This window comes from Sus scrofa, chromosome 12 (genome assembly GCF_000003025.6).
Source record: "Sus scrofa isolate TJ Tabasco breed Duroc chromosome 12, Sscrofa11.1, whole genome shotgun sequence".
NCBI classification, from domain to species: Eukaryota; Metazoa; Chordata; class Mammalia; order Artiodactyla; family Suidae; genus Sus; species Sus scrofa.
In genome coordinates, this window is record NC_010454.4 from 30,491,557 (window position 1) to 30,509,733 (window position 18,177).

Below are 18,177 nucleotides of genomic sequence, written 5' to 3' on the forward strand. Positions count from 1 at the left end.
CATATCTCCAAAAATAAGATTTTCAGCTCCTAAGGCAATGAGCAGTCTGGCTATATGGCCTCCTAAATCTTCTAGTGACAAGACTGCATGAGGACCCTACCACTGAGGGAACAAGTTCCCAGTGGTGGACTGCACATAGCACCAGCATCTAACATTACTTCTGAAGCAATTACCTGCAACAATTTAGAAGATTTAGGGTGGGAATCATAAAGGTGGTAGGAGAGCAACTACTGGATATGGTCCTATGCCATGAGTAATACTGTTTTACATGAGTTAAAAGAAAACATAATAATGGGCAATAACTGTAGAAATAGAACTTTCTGTCATTGTTTTCAGTAAATGTGCACTAAAAATAACAAATTTATGTTTTTATTTATAATAAAACAAATCAAAGAAGGCTACTTCATGTCCATGTGTTTTCCATCATAGAATGTCACTAAGGATGCACTGTTGGATCAATTTTGTCATGGTGCAGTTTAAGAGCAGCATATGTGGAGTTCCCGCCATGGCACAGTGGTTAACGAATCTGACCAGGAACCATGAGGTTGCAGGTTCGATCCCTGGCCTTGCTCAGTGGGTTAGGGATTCAGCATTGCCATGAGCTCTGGTGTAGGTCGCAGACATGGCTTGGATCCTGCGTTGCTGTGGCTCTGGCATAGGCCAGCAGCCCTACAGCTCTGATTCGACCCCTAGCCTGAGAGCCTCCATATGCCACAGGTGCAGCCCTAGAAAAGACAAAAAAAAAAAAAAAAATTAAAAGCAACAGATGTGTATTTGCATGCATAAAGGATCAGTTTAAAAAGGAGAGTTCATATGCTAATATTATCCAAGTGCTGTTGTTTAGACATTCCACAATACAGACTCCTTAAAACATATTAAGACAGTTACTGGAATGCCCCACTTTACAATGAAGTGGGGCATTCCATTTTTTTTCTTAGTAAAAGCTAGAAATATGACACACTTTAAGCATAGAATATCTCATTTAAGGCTTACACAAATTCCTATAAGGAAAGCATTATTCTCATCCCCAATGTACAGATGAAAAATTGAGATCATGGAAGAGTAGATCAATTGGTCAAAATGACACAAATAGTAAAGATTAGAGCTGGAAATTTAATAAGACATCTTGACTCTTAAAAAGCCAGGCCAGGCAATACTCAGCCTTCAAGCAAATGCAAACACAGGGGCTCATAATGGGTAAGTCAATTCTGAATCATTTTGAATATAAAATCAAAAGCTCTATTTTCACTGTAGCATCCATAGATTACACAAAACAATTTTATTTACATTACCGATTACATATTTTACATTTATAGCACACTCTGTAATATATTTTAATTAATATAGCACCAAGGAATGAAATAAAAACTAAAGTCAAAATAAAGATCCAAATTTAATGGAATAAAATAAATGATGCTTTCAGCAGAAAGAGAATTTTTACCCAGAAAGAAAGAAGGGTGTGAAAATGAGGAAACGGTGTTCAGTAACTTTTCATGTCCCATTTGAGAGAATTAGAGAATCTGTCCTAAAATGAAAAAATGGGAGTTTTTTCAGGTATTACAGTAATCTTTCTTCACGGACTAGTCAATGAATCTTGAAGAAACTGAAAACTGTCTTAGAGAAGTTTTTATTTTACCAAAATTAATGTCCTCCTTATGTAGCTTTACCTTATTTAACTCAAAACTTTCCTAAACAACAGGATAATTCTTTAAGATAAAGTATCAGGCTCATCTAAAAATGTAAACAATATACTATTCTAAGAAGAGGTGTAGTTGTGCTATTTTTATTGGCTTCAAAAAAATAAAACTTCTACAAAGTTAAAATGAATTTATTTTATCCCAATAAAGACTTCAAATTTCACCTGGAAATAGAAATGTTAAATTTTATAAAGTGCTTTCTATACAAATGACATTTCAATTAGGAATTGGGGAACAGGAGTCTGTAGGCAGAACATGTCCAGATAAAGGACACTATCTGGTCCCTGGGCATTGGATACACATTTGCTTGCTTACATTCCTCATTCTGTATATTTTTACATTCTGGCTAATTTCAATATCAACCACACTTTCTCCCACTATGATCCATTTCTTGCTAATAATTATTTTCCTCTGTCTATGACCTTGCATATCCTTAGATCTACTCAAATTTCCAATTTCCAGTCCTCTCATCCTGAGTTTTAATGCCCTATACAGCTCTCTAGAGGCAATAGACTTCTGTTCTTGCCATTTTCCCACCATTATTCTTCATATTTTCCTGTCTTGATTTGGCCAGTTGCATTGAGATTTACCATTGAAGTGTAAGCAATGGTCTGTGTCTATACTGGGTGATGTTAAAGGAAATGCTGAATTGAGTTCAGGGATAATTTTATGCTAATAAATGGAAAGCAACAGAGAAAATAAATTTTTGAGCAGAAGTTGAGGTAATGTCTTGATCCAAAAGGATCATCCCAATAGCCTAGGAAGAGAGGAATAACCTTAATACAAAGCCAAGTCATGAAAATCACAACAGCAGATTAAAGCAAGAATATTAATTCTATTTATACCTTCATTCCACTTATCATGTGTCAGACATTGTTCAAGGAATCTTATAGATCATTTTTAGAATTCTGCCTGTTTTAGCTCAGTACCTGGAATAAAATCTGGCACCTCAAAGGCAGTCTGTACCAGATCCTGTGCTCCTTTACCTAAAAATTCCATATCTTCTCATTGACACAGGGTCTAGATTATGGCAAAATGATTCAAAATAAAGAATAGAAAATAAAACCTGAAAAAATTCCTTGCCAAAGGAAAGTGACTTTTTAATGATTGCTTGGATCTGTGCCTCTTTAGAGAGACTGGTCACAGTTGTGGTTTAACTGGAGACGCCATCCGAGGCTTTTTGTAAGCTGAACAACACTGAAAATTTTTATGTAAATAAATGCTATACCAGTGAAAAATATTAACATGCAAAATGAGCTAACTCTTTTGTGACTTCTGATTTTTCTTATTTTTCCTATTGATCACATTTATTATTTACTTTATAATAAAAATCCATCACAATGTGGCAGTTTAGAAAACCATTAGAATGCTGATGGTCATAGTATAAGCTTTCGTTTTAGCTTGTATGTCATTCTCCAGATCTCTGTTATAAACAGAAATGGAAAATTCAGGACCACATTCGTTTTTATTTATTTTATTTTTTCAAATATTAACAGAGCATTCTTTCCAAGGACTTTGTCAAATTATTCTCTCAAGCTCCAGATTGAATTCTCAATGTTGAATGAATGAAGTTTTTCTTCTGCTTCTGTTTGAATTAGCCTTGTCAACCTTTCCATTAAGTGGCAACTCAAGGGTCAGTAGGTAGAGTGAGACATTTCAGCAAGGCTTAATAAGCATAGGAAAATTAATACTCTTTCAACCATGGCAAAAGTAAAAGGGTAATTATCTCATAAATTAATCAGTATACACAATCGATGAAAATTTTTCTGAACAAAAAATCCTTTTCATCTTTGCAATAGGGATTTTTGTAGGAAATACATATACATTTATCTTGGTTGACATAAGACCAATCTTATACTAGACATCCAATTGTTTTAAAATTTTGATATTTCATCATTGTGTGAGAACTGACTCTGATTGGACTGATGTTCCATTAAGACTTCCAGGAGACAATAACTTATCTGAATCTTCAACTACATTTTTTAGCATATTTGCCTTCCTCTCTCCACATTTTTTATAATCTATGATTTGTTTATCAGTTTTATTTTATGTATATTTTGAGTGAATACAAATTCACTTGTATATAAGCATGAAAATTTTTATAAATAAATAATAGAATAATTCTTAGAACTTTGCCTAAATTTCTTTTGTGTGTGTTGTAAAACAGAGGGAGTAGAAAAGCACTTCTCAAAATACAATACGTAATAAATTCTGACAAACAAATATTTCTGAGGAACTTTTATTAGAAAATTTATATGCATTTATCATGTTTGAGTCTACCCTTCCAGAGTTCATTTTTATACATGTTAATTTTAGTGTACACTCTATTCTTAATGAATGAATCTTGTTCATAAGCAAAGCAGGAATTATCATAATGGTAGTACCTAAATGACCAAAGAAAATATTTCAGAATATTGGATAATTTCTAGCAAATGAATAGTCAAAAAGAATATAAAGCATAAGATTATTTCAAGAGAAAACATTTAGTTGTTTTCTTGTGTTAGTCAATGACAATTTGGTTCTATCTAGAGTCATTGGACTTTGGAGGTGAGGGTTATAGTCACTGTTAACTGATTTGCTCATATGCATTTTATTTCTTTGTCAATACCAATTTCCCATGATTTTTTTTCCCTTTTTAGGGCCACACCTGTGGCATATGGAAGTCCCTGTGCTAAGGGTTGAATTGGAGCTGCAGCTGCAGGCCTATTCCACAGCCACAGCAAACCAGATCTGAGCTGCATATATGACCTACAATGTAGCTAGTGGCAAGGCCAGATACTTAACCCCCTAAGCAATGCCAGGGATTGAACTCACATCCTCATGGATACTGGTTGGGTTCTTAACCCACTGAGCCACAAAAGTAACTCCCTATTAATAGTTTAAAACCCTTGTTTATGAGAACATTTTACAAAGTTCAAAGAAAATTTTTAATTTGAAAAACTTTTATTTAGATAATTCAGTCTTGATTATTCTTACCAACTTAATGTATCTCCTGATCAATGAATCAATATTAATTCCTCAGCATTATTCTCTATATGTTCTTAATGTGTCTTCTCTGATTTCACAACTACTTATAAAAAAATAGCTTATCCTATCTCACTGCTCTCAACATCTTTCATAATTGTCTTGGGATGCTTAAAGTTTCAGATAATTCATATATGAAGTATGTTTGTCTTTAATGTATCCCATTTCTTCAAATTCTCTGCCTTCAAAGAAACCTTAAATCTAATTTAAAACAAAGTTCAAAATTAGACCTGTATAGCCTTAAAAAAAAAAAAAATCTGTATAACATCCATGCTGGTATTTTCACTTTGAAGATACATGAAATATTACAGCCTAGCTTTTTTAACAGGAATGAAAAGAATAAACATCAGAAAGAAAGTATTTTAGTGCAAAGTAGTTGAGAACTCATAAGACATCATCTGTTTGTTTCAGATAAATGTATGCATTTCATCTTGACAAATTGTGTTTCCAAATAATGAAAGAATTTAAAGGTATAATTTCATGCCCACCATCATTATTCTTGGAAAACAATGTAAATGAAAGTGATTTATGACCAAAGACAGATACACGATTCCATTTCCAAAATGGCATATTCTAGAAACTTGTGTGATGTTTTTAGTAAATTTGATAACAAATTATTAATGTAATAGGCAATGACCTTATAGGATAAAAAGTGAGGCTTATTTAAAATCAGTATGAGTTTCCTGGGAGGAAATTAATCTGCAGAAATATAATGTTCTTTCCATGGTAAATTTTTAATGTTATTGACCAGTAAAACACTGCTAAGGTAATGTATTATTCTCAACAAAGAAAAGTATCTTTCTGACTTATTTCACTCAGTATGTGAGTCTCTAGTTCCATCCATGCTGCTGCAAATGACATTATTTTGTTCATTTTATGGCTGAGTAGTATTCCATTGTGTATATATACCACATCTCCCTAATCCAATTATTTGTTGATAAGCATTTGGGTTGTTTCAATCTGGCTATTTGAAAAAATAAAAATCATTATATATATAAAAAAGAAAGAAACAGGAAAAAATGTATCATGATACATTTGGAAATAAAGTAATAAATACTAACTGAGTGATAGTACTCTTACATTATTATTTAAGTATTGGTTAACAGCTCTCTATAACCCTGAATAATGCTTCAACTATAGCACTGTAGTTTTCTTATTCTATCGGGTACCACTGAATCAATTCCTGGATGAGAAAACTGAAGCTCATATCATATATTTATTTTTAATATAAATTATATATCTAGGATGGGATTAAGATGGCAGAATAGAAGGACTGGAGTTCAAATTCTCTCCTAAAAAAAACAAAATTCACAACCAAATGCTGAGCGATTTTCAACCAAATGGACTGGAAACTTTCAAAAAGATATCCTATTCCAGAATACAAAGAGAAGCCCAAATCAAGAGGTAGGAGGGGTGATTACATGTAAAAGCAACCCCATACCTCCCAGGTGGGAAGCCCCACAGACTGGATAGTAACTGCTTCACAGAGACTCACATACAGGAGTGAGAGTTCTGAGCCCCACATTAATTTCCCATGTGTGGGGATCTGGCACTGGGAGAAAGAGCCACCAGAGCATCTGGCATTGATGGCCAGTGGGGCTTGTGCCCAGGAACTCCACAGGACTGGGGAAAACAGAGACCCTATTCTTAAAAGGCATACACAGATTTTCACATGCACTGGGTCCCAGGGCAAAGCAAAATCTCCATAGGAATCTGGGGCAAACCTGACTGCAATTCTTGGAAGACATCCTGAGAAAACAGGGGTGAATGTGGCTTGTTGTGGGAGAAGGACATTGGAAGCAAATCTCTTGGGAATATTCAGCAGCATGCCTTACTCTGGAGCTACCTATTTTGGGAAAATCTGGCCCAACCCATCAGTGCTGAGAAGCCCCAGGGCAAACAACCATACAGGTGGGATCACAGCCCCACCCATCAGTAAATGAGCCACCTAAAGACCCCTCAGGCACACAGCTACCTCTAATCTCACCCAGAAACAAATCCCCACCAATCAGAAGGATAAGAATCAGTTCCACCTACAAGTGGGCAGGCATCAGCCCCTCCCATCAGGACGCCTACAGCAAAGAAAAATCAACTCAAATACAACACTAAAGATAGTCATCAAACCAGAAGAAGGGGGAATAAGAGAAGAAGAGAAGAAAACAGAGCAGCAAAACAAATGCAAAGCAATTAATAAAATGGCAATAAGAACATATCAATACCGACCTTAAATGTTAAAGGACTAAACACCACAACCAAAAGACATGGAGTGGCTGAATGGATGCAAAAACAAGACCCATATATATTCTGTCTTTAAGAGACTCACCTCACTTCTAGGGACACATACAAATTGAAAGTAAGAGAATGGAAGAAAATGTTCCATGCAAATGGGAATCAAAAGAAAGCTGGAGTAGCATTACTCATATCAGACAAAATAGACCTTAAAATAAAGAATATTTTAAGGGACAAAGAGGGACATTACATAATGATCAAAGGATCAATCCAAGAAGATGATATAACAATTTTAAATATCTATGCACCCAACATAGGTTCACCACAATATATAAGGCAACTGCTAACAACCTTAAAAGGACAAATCAACAATAACACAATCACAGTGGGGGCTTTAACACCCCACTTACATCAATGGACAGATCATCCAGACAGAAAATCAATAAGGAAACAGAGGCCCTGAATGAAGCATTAGACCAGATGGACTTAATAGATATTTATAGGACATTCCATCCAAAAGCAACAGAATACACATTCTTCTCAAGTGCACATGGAACATTCTCTAAGATTGATCATATCCTGGGCTACAAATCCAACCTCAGTAACTTTAAGAAAATTGAAATCATATCAAGCATATTTTCTGACCACAACAATATATGACTGGAAATCGACAACAAGAAAAAACTGCAAAAAACACAAACACGTGGAGACTAATCAACATGCTACTAAACAAACAATGGATCACTGAAGAAACCAAAGAGGAAATTAAAAAATACCTAGAAGCAAATGATAACGAAGATATGACATTACAAAACCTATGGGATTCAGCAAAAGCCATTCTAAGAGGAAAGTTTATAGCAATACAAGCCCAACTCAGGAAAGAAGAAAAAGCTCAAATAAACAAGTTACCTTTACATCTAAACCAGCTAGAGAGAGAAGAGACAAGATGCAAAGTTAGCACAAGGTCAGAAATCATAAAGATCAGAGCAGAAATCAATGAAATAGAAACAAAGAAAACCATAGAAAAGATCTAAAAGCTGGTTCTTTGAAAAGATCAACAAAATTGATGAACCCTTAGCCAGACTTATCAAGAAAAAAAAAAAAAAAAGGAAAGACTCAAATCAATAAAATAAGAAATGAAAAAGAAGTAACAGTGGACATCGCAGAAATACAAAGAATCATAAGAGACTACTATTTGCAACTATATGCCAATAAAATGGAAAACCTAGATGAAATGGACAAATTCTCAGAAAAGTACAATCTTCCAAGACTAAACCAAGATGAAATAGAAAAGATGAATGGACCAATCTCAAGAACTAAAATTGAAACTGTGATTAAACAACTTCCAACAAACTAAAGTCCAGGACCAGATGGTTTTAGAGGCGAATTCTCTCAAACATTTAGAGAAGAGCTAACACCTCTCCTTCTGAAAATATTTCAAAAAGTTCCAGAGGAAGGAACACTCCCAAACTCATTCTATGAGGCCACCATCACCCAGATACCAAAACCAGACAAAGATACCACAAAAAAAGAAAACTACAGGCCAATTTCACAGATGAACATCAATGCAAAAATCCTCAATAAAATACTAGCAAACCACATCCAACAATACATTAAAAGGATTGTACATCATGATCAAGTGGGATTTAATCCCAGGGATGCAAGGATTCTTCAATATCGGCAAATCAGGCAGTGTGAAACACTACATTAGCAAACAAGAATAAAAACCATATGATCCTCTCATTAAATGCAGAAAAATCCTTCTGAAAGTGGGCATAGAGGGAACCTAACTCAACATAATAAAAGCCATATATGACAAACCCACAGTTAACATTATTTTCAATGGTGAAAACCTGAAAGAATTCCCACTGAGATCAGGAGGTACAAGACAAGGATGTCCACTCTCACCACTACTATACAATATAGTTCTGGAAGTCCTAGCCACAGCAATCAAAGAAGTAAAAGAAATAAAAAGAATCCAAATTGCAAAGAAAGAAGTAAAACTATCACTATCTGCAGATGATATGATTCTATATCTAGAGAATCCTAAAGACTCTACCAGAAAACTGTTAATGAATTTGGCAAAGTCTCAAGATACAAAATAATACACACAAATCAACAGCATTTTTATACACTAACAATGAAAGATCAGAAAGAGAAATTAGGGAAGCAATCTCATTTACCATCTCATCCAAAAGAATAAAATACCTAGGAGTAAACCTACCTAAAGAGACAAAAGACCTATAATCTGAAAACTACAAGCCATTGATGAAAGAAATCAAAGATGACATAAATAGATGGAAAGACACACCATGCTCTTTGATTGGAAAACTTAATATTATCAAAATGACTCTACTACCCAAGGCAATCTACAGATTCAATGCAATCCCTATCAAATTACCAAGGACATTTTTCACAGAACTCGAACAAAATATTGTAAAGTTTGTTTGGAACCACAAAAGACCCAGAATAGCCAAAGACATCCTGAAAAAGAAAAATGGAGCTGGAGGCATCAGGCTCCCCAACTTCAGACTATACTACAAAGCAACAATCATCAAAACCACATGGTACTGGCACAAAGACAGAAATGTAGATCAGTGGAACAGGATAGAAAGCCCAGAATTAAACCCACGCACCTACAACCAACTCATCCATGACAAAGGAGGCAAGAAGATACAATGGAGAAAAGACAGCACATTCAATAAGTGGTGCTGGGAAAACTGGATAGCCCCACGCAAAAGAATGAAATTAGAACACTTCCTAACACCATACACAAAAATAAGCTCAAAATGGATTAAAGACCTATATACAAGATGGGATAGTATAAAACTCTTAGAGGAAATCATATGCCAAACACTCTCCTAAATAAACCACAGCAACATCTTCTCAGATCCACCTCTTAGAGTAATGACAGTAAAAACAAAAATAAAGTGGGACTTAATTAAACTTAAAAGTTTCTGTACAGCAAAGGAAACCTTAAACAAAAAGAAAAGACAACCCACAGAATGGGAGAAAAATATTTGCAAGAGAAGCAACTGACAAGGGATTAATCTCCAAAATTTATAAACACCTCCTACCACTCAATACCAAAAAAACAAACAACCCCATCCAAAAATGGGCAGAAGATCTTAACAGAAAATTCTCCAAATAAGACAGAGAGATGGCCAAAAAATGCATACAAAGATGTTCAACATCACTCATTATTACAGAAATGCAAATCAAAACCACTCTGAGGTACCTCCTTACACCAGCCAGAATGGCCATTATCAAAAATTCTACAAACAATAAGTGCTGGAGAGGGTGTGGAGAAAAAGGAATCCTAGTACACTGTTGATGGGATTATAAATTGGTGTAACTTCTGTGGAAAACCGTATGGAGATTCCTCAGAAAACTAAACATAGAACTCCCATTTGATCCAGCAATCCCACTCCTGGGCATCTATCCAGAGAAAATCATGGTTCGAAAAGACACATGTTCTCCAATGTTCATTGCAGCACTATTTGCAATAGCCAAGACATGGAAACAACCTAAATGTCCATTGACAGTGGAGCAGTCAAAGAAGAAGTGGTACATATACACAATGGAATATTACTCAGCCATTAAAAGAAACAAAATACTGGCATTCTTAGCAGTATGGATGGACCTAGAAATTATCATGCTAAGTGAAGCCAGTCAGTCAATTAGACACCAACATCAAATGCTTTCACTGACATGTAGAATCTGAAAAGAGGACAGAATGAACTTCTTTGCAGAACAGATCCTGACTCAGAGACTTTTAAAAATTTATGGTTTCCAAAGGAGATAGTTTTGTTGGGGTTGTGGGATGGATATCCTATAAAATTGGATTGTGATGATCATTGTACAACTATAAATGTAATAAATTCATTGAGAATAAAAAATAATAAGATTATATATCTAAAGCTGCAAAGATTTGTTAGAGTGCTAGTCTGAAATAGCTAGAGTCCCTTCAACCAAAATCAATGAGGTAATGTTTAAAGTTACAGAAGGATGATCTAAGAAATCTTACACAGTCCATTGTGAAAAATATGATTTCATAGTAGGCCTTCTGAAAAAAATATCAAGAGGACTGATTTATTCACAAGTTTTATTTTCATTCATCCATTTAATAAATATTTATTACAATGCCCTATTCTAAGTACTGGAAATATAATAGTTAATCAGACAAAAAAAGACCGTTTTCTTCTAGAGCTTATATTTCAATAGGTTGTAACAGAAGATTAACAAATAAATAAACAAGATAATTTCAAGTAGAAATAAATCCAAAGTATATCAATTAGAAGGAGTAGTATTGGGAATGCCCACTGAGGATATGGCATTTGAGCTCAGAATTTAAAAGAAGAGTCAAAATATAGGAAAATCAGGAGATAATGTTTTAAGGAAGATAAAATATCAGATCTAACACATAAGGAGGAGGATTAACACCCAAGTCAAACAAATAGCAAGTGATAGAATAAAGAGGTTGCAATGACTGTGTGGAGTAAGATCATTTTAGGATTTTACAGGTCACAAAATTGAAATGTACTTTATTCCAAATGCAATTGGAAGTTTTTGGACAACCTTAAGTAAGGAAATTATATTATTTTGGATAAACTTTGCATTTTTAACAGACCATCCCAGTTTCTTTGCAGGAAACAAACAAACAAACAAAAAGACAGTGAGAGGCCAAGAGCTGACACAGAGAAATTAATTGAGTAATCCTGGTGAAATAATTGTGGCTTTGACCAATATTGCGTCAATGGAAATGAAAAAAAAAAAGTTGAATGGATCTAGAATATAATCTGAGCATGAGTCAAACAGAGTGAGTGAGAAATTAAACATGAGGTTACAGAGAAGAGTCAGGAATGACCCTTGGTCATAGGGATTAGGAAATGAAGTAAAGTGTGATATAATTTACTTAAATTGAGTGAGAAATGTAGGGGAGGCATATGTTAAATTTAAGGTATATTTTGGGTATTCAAACATAGCTTTTAAACAGATCATTAAATATTAATGTACTCACTACCAATTAAGATCATTAGAGAGGTCAGATCTAGAGATACAGATTTATCAGATGTCAGCAAATAGATGAGATTTAATGCCATTGAGAATTCGAAATGAGAAAATGTAGTAGAAAAATGCAAGAAATATGGGTAAGCTCTATGACATTATATTTTGAAGTCAGAGTAGTAAGGACAAGTAAAGCAGTTTGAGAAGGAAGAATAAGAGAATAAAGGCAGACTATGATGATATAAAAGCCAAAAAAATAGATGGTTTCAAGAATGAAGACATGATCAATTAAGTAAGATATTGCTGAGACGTTAAATAAGATGAATAAACAATGAGTGACCATACGACTTCTTCTGGCCACAGAGGACAAGCTAATGCAGGCTAACCCTTCCACTAATAGTAACTAAAAGTGGTAAGTCAAATATTAAAATAATACCTAATATTTAGTGATAAATCAGAAAAAAATGATAGAATCTGTACATTGAAAATATAAAATATCACAGAAATAAACTGAAGAACATGTAAATAAGTGGAGAACAGAGAGAAAAATTTGTTCATCTTTTGGGAAATTCAAAGGTTTGTTTTTGTTTTTGTTTTTTGTCTTTTTAGGGCTGTACCTGTGGCATATGGAAGTTTCCTGGCTAGAGGTCGAATTAGAGCTGTAGCAGCTGGCCTACTCCACAGCCACAACAATGCAAGATCCGAGCTGCATCTGCAACCTTCACCATAGCTCTTGGCAACGCCAGATCCTTAACACACTGACTGAGGCCAGGGATCAAAACTGCATCCTCATGGGTACTAGGGGATCCTTAACACTGAGGTTTCTTACCACTGAGCTATAATGGGAACTCCATCAATGTTTTCAAGATGTCATTTTCCTTATATTGATCTATAGCTCCAGTGCCATTCCAATCAAAATTCCAGCAGATACTTTTCAAATATTTGGAAAGCAAATCCCAAAATGCATTTAGAAAAGACCTTGTTCTCCACACCCCCTCCAGCATTTGTTATTTGCAGACTTATTAATGATGGTCATTCTGAGTGGTGTGAGGTGGTATCTCATGGTAGTTTTGATTTGCATTTCTCTAATAATCAGTGATGTTGAGCATTTTTTCTTGTGCTTGTTGGCCATCTGTACATCTTCCTTGGAAAAATGTTTATTCAGGTCTTTTGCCCATTTTTCAATTGGGTTGTTGGCTTTTTTGCTGTTGAGTTGTATAAGTCAATCATATATTCTAGAGATTAAGCCCTTGCCAGTTGTGTCATTTGAAATGATTTTCTCCCATTCTGCACTGTTTTCTCCCATTTCTTTTTGTATTGTTGGTGAGAATATAAGCTGGTACGACTGCTATGGAGAATAGTATGGAGGTACCTTAGAAAACTATACATAGAACTACCATTATGACCCAGCAATCCCACTCTTGGGCATATATCTGGACAAAACTTTCCTTGAAACAGACACATGCACCTGCATGTTCATTGCAGCTCTATTCGCAATAGCCAAGACATGGAAACAACCCAAATGTCCATCGACAGATGAATGCGTTAAGAAGATGTGGTACATATACACAATGGAATAGTATTCAGCCATAAAAAAAGAATGAAATAATGCCATTTGCAGCAACATAGATGGAACTAGAGACTCTCATACTGAGTGAAGTAAGTCAGAAAGAGAAAGACAAATACAATATGATATTACTTATATCTGGAACCTAATATATGGCAAAAATGAAACTTTCCACAGAAAGGAAAATCATGGACTTGGAGAGAAGTGTTGTGGTTGCCAAGGGGAAGGGGGAGGGAGTGGGTTGCATTGGGAGTTTGGTGTTAATGCATGAAAACTATTGTCTTTGGAATGTATTAGCAATGAGATCCTGGTGTGTAGCACTGGGAACTATGTCTAGTCAGTTATGATGGAGCATGATAATGTGAGAAAATAAAATGTGTACATTTATGTGTAACTGGGTCACCATGCTGTACAGTAGGAAAAAAATGTATTAGGGAAATAACAAAAGAATAATAAAAAAAAAAGAAATGCAAAAGACTTGGAGTAGCAAAAAAAAATTGACAAAGAAAAAAATGGAAGCCTTATATTACCTGATTTCAAGATTATTTTAAAGCTTATGTAGATAAGGCAGTACAATATTACATCAAGAGAGACAAATGAATCCAGGAAAAAAATGAAGAATCCTGAAATAATCCCACACAAATGAGGCCAAATTTTATCATTTTGGAGATTTTACTGTCCATCATTATGTTATACAAAAATCTAGAAATAATAAGTTTGTAGAGAATAAATGAATAGTAAATAAGAAACAACAGAAATAAGGAATAAAATGGAATTAATTTCCATGAAATAAAGATGAAAACCATTTCAAAGCATGTGGGTCCAGCTTTAGAGTAGGTTTAGTTCTGGCCAAATCTCACCATGAAATTAAAATGTTTGGCACCTTGTTGTCTACTGGCTTTTGAAGAAAACTTTCTGGTACTCAAGAAAAGTAACTATTCCTGGTGCTCCAGGATTATGCTGAGCTCCACCAACTCATCTGCAAAAGTGTTGTCCATACCTCTGTTGACAAGGAAATCCATCAGGTGGTCCTATAAGCCCCAAATAATGAAATTTGTAATTTGAGTGTGTAATTTGTGTTATTTATTGATAGAGCAAACATCACTGTGCTCCTCTTTTGTCCAATCTTATCTTCTGGATAGTGACAGTCCAGCACAAGGGACTTCTTGCCACCATTCTTTAAAACTAAACCATGAAATTTGGAACGGACATCAATTCTGGCTCCTGTTCTTCAAACTTCTGCCTTTCAGAGGGCTCTTCCCCACAATCATATGGGGTTGGGATGCTACTATCAATGTTGAAAGTGACAATGATCTTTTCTCTAGCAATTTTCCACACTAATTTGGCTTCTGTCCATCTCCCAACATCCAGTCATCTTGGGAAGAGGTTTATACTTCTTTATCTTCTTTTCTTCCTTATTCTCATTCTTGAGGAATTCAGTTAAAGCTGTGTCCTCTTTGGTGTGCAGCCCACCACATCCGCAGCATAGGGCCACAGGAGGCCTGGCAGCTGCAATGATCCCCTAAGGGTGGGCCAGACTGCAGCAGCTACTGGAGCTACCAGGGAGGGAGCCATCACACTGAGGCCAAGGAAGGTGGTGCCCAGGGCCTCAGGCAGAAAGCACAGCAGTTGCAACATCTTGGTAACAGAGGTTGCATTGATACATGCGGATGCAAAAGGAGACTCTTCCCAAGAGTGCAAAGTCAATTTTTTTTCAACAAAGTTTCAAAAGCCATTCAGTACAGAAAGGATACTCTTTCTGATAAACATTGCTGTAATTATTTGGAAGCCCATATTAAAAATAAAAAGTGAATTTCAGTCCATTTTTTTGAATGATTTACAAAAATTATCTTATGATGTATAATAAACTTAAATTCAAGAACAAAAACTATAAAACTTCTAGAAAAAAAAGGAGAAAAGTTTAGTTAGGCAATGATATATATGACACAAAAAGAAAGACCTAATTAAAATTAATAAATGACACTTCATCAAAATTGAGAACATCTGCTCTTCAAAAGACACTTAAGAGAATTAAAATCAAGCCAAAGTCTTAGAGAAAATATTTTTAAACTATATATCTGGTCAGGGCTTTGGGTCTAGAATTTTTTTTAATGGAAACAAGACTCTAAAATCTCAGTAACAAATGTACACAATTCAATAGCACATGGGCATAAGACATACAGAGAAAATTCACTAAGGAAATACAGTTGGCACATAAGAAAATGGAGAGTTACTCAATATCATTAGTCATCAGGAAAATGCAAATACAGATTGAAATGAGACACCACTAAATATCTATTAAACTGACTAAAATTTAAAAGATTATCAAGTGTTAGCAAAGAAATGAGACAAATGAAACTTTAGAGGCTGCTGATAAGGATGTAATGTGGTATAACCAATTTAAAAAATATATTGACACTTCCTACATAAATTATATATACGTCTACCATGACACTCAACCATTCTATTCCTTGGTATTTACACATGAGAAAAGAAGGCAGGAGTTCCCGTCATGGCGCAGTGGTTAACGAATCCGACTAGGAACCATGAGGTTGCGGGTTCGGTCCCTGCCCTTGCTCAGTGGGTTAACGATCCAGCGTTGCTGTGAGCTGTGGTGTAGGTTGCAGACGTGCTCGGATCCGCGTTGCTGTGGCTCTGGTGTAGGCTGGCGGCTGCAGCTCCGATTCGACCCCTAGCCTAGGAACCTCCATATGCCACCATATGCCACAGGAGCGGCCCAAAGAAATAGCAAAAAGACAAAAAAAAAAAAAAAGAAAAGAAGGCAAATGTCCATATAAAAACAAATACAGAAATATTCATGGAATCTATATTTATAATGTCCAAACTTATAAACAATCCAATGCCTATAAAAAGTTAATAGACAAAGAAATTGTGATATATTCATACAACAAAAATATGATTCTGAAAGAAGAAAATATGAAGAATGGATCCAATAACATTCATTGTATGTCATTTGTATGATCCAGTGTACACAAAATTACTTAAAAGGAATATTAATCCATAGTTATAGAAAACAGAACTGGGATTGATGGAGACTGGGAATGCGCAGGGAAGGGAAGAAGGGGAGAATATCAAGTGGTCCAAGGAAATTTTGGGGGGTGATTTTTATGTTTAACTTGATTGTGATGATTTCATAGATGCATGTATTTCTCACTTGTCAAACTGTGTGATTTGTTCTGTTTCTATACCCGTTAACCTTAATAAAATTTTTATACTAAATGTAAAAACATTCCCCTTGCCTATGGAAATGAGAACCAAGGGAGATTTTTATTGTACTTCCTTTGGATTTGTATCATGTAAATGTTTCTTCCAATTCGACATGTAATTAGTTAAAATCTTCTGTCCAAGCTGGTTGACATACTAATCTTGGTATCATCCACCACTTTGTACCTTTTTCTTCTTTTCAGTCTTCTCTGTTTAATCAATCGCAAAATTATTCCAGTTCTATCTTAGAACCATGTTTTGAGTCTGTTTTATTTCTCCTCTATTTCCATAGTTTTTGTCTCAGTTTGCCAACTTTTGAAAATGTCACCCTTTTGATGAAGTCATTTCTGATTCTCCCAGAGGGGTGACTGCCTTGGTCTTTGAATATGGTCTTTTGACAGATTTCTGTAACGGATCTTAGAATGTTTATTATAACTTTTTGTTTCTATGTCCATCTCCACAAAACAATATCTTATTCCTATTCAACAAATGTTTGTTATACTGAATGTGAAGAATTATTAAATGAAATAAAATATTTCTTCTGGAAAGATTATCAAGGGGAGATAAAACTGTTTTCATCTACCTTTAAAGTTATGATTTTCAGATGGCTATATACTTACTTTGTATTTTTTTTAAGATACAAACCACAGGAAATAACTGGAAAATAATTTTGACTAACCCAAGGAAAAGAAAAACTATTCAAATCTATTGTAATTGGATATGTAATACATAAAAGCAGTAACTTTAGGAGATTAAACAATAGAGGTAAAATAAAATTTCCTTTTATATAATGTACTGAATTTCTTCCCTTACCTTGCCTCTTGCCAAAGATAACCAGTATTGTGGGTTTGATGTGTATTCCTTCATATTGTAAAATTATTTTCTTTATAGTTAGATTTTCTCTCAAATAAAATAACTGTGAAGGAGGTGAATTCCTCCATCATAGTCAGAGACTGGATGCCCAAATGCTATAAAGACTTTCAATGAAATACCTGTATTAAAATTTGAATTTGAACTCAAATATGTTTTCTAGCAGTATTATTATATAATTATATATTTCTATACCTGCAAACATGTATATTTTGCCCATTTTACCATTCTCAAATTGGAGTAACTACTTATGACCCAAACTCTTACGACTTTAGATCATAATTAAAATAAAAATATCTGTATTCAACTAACACCTACTTCTACCTTCTTTCATTGTCTCTCAAGACTTCCAGTTCTCATACTCTTAACAGTTTCATTCTTTTAAAATCTGCAAGTAGCTGGACATAGGAAAAAACTCTCAGCCCAACTGTCTTTTCAGAGTGTGTTGAAACAATATTTTGGATTGAAACTGAAATGTCCTCTCTAAGCTACCTGGTTATAAATAAGTGATTTGTGATTTATACTGAAAATATAATTTTTGGTCTTTGTCCCCATTTT

General features: G+C 34.7%; 1 pseudogene; it reads right to left on the reverse strand.

The window, feature by feature from the left end:
• On the reverse strand, positions 14,416-17,616 carry LOC100521150 (annotated as a pseudogene).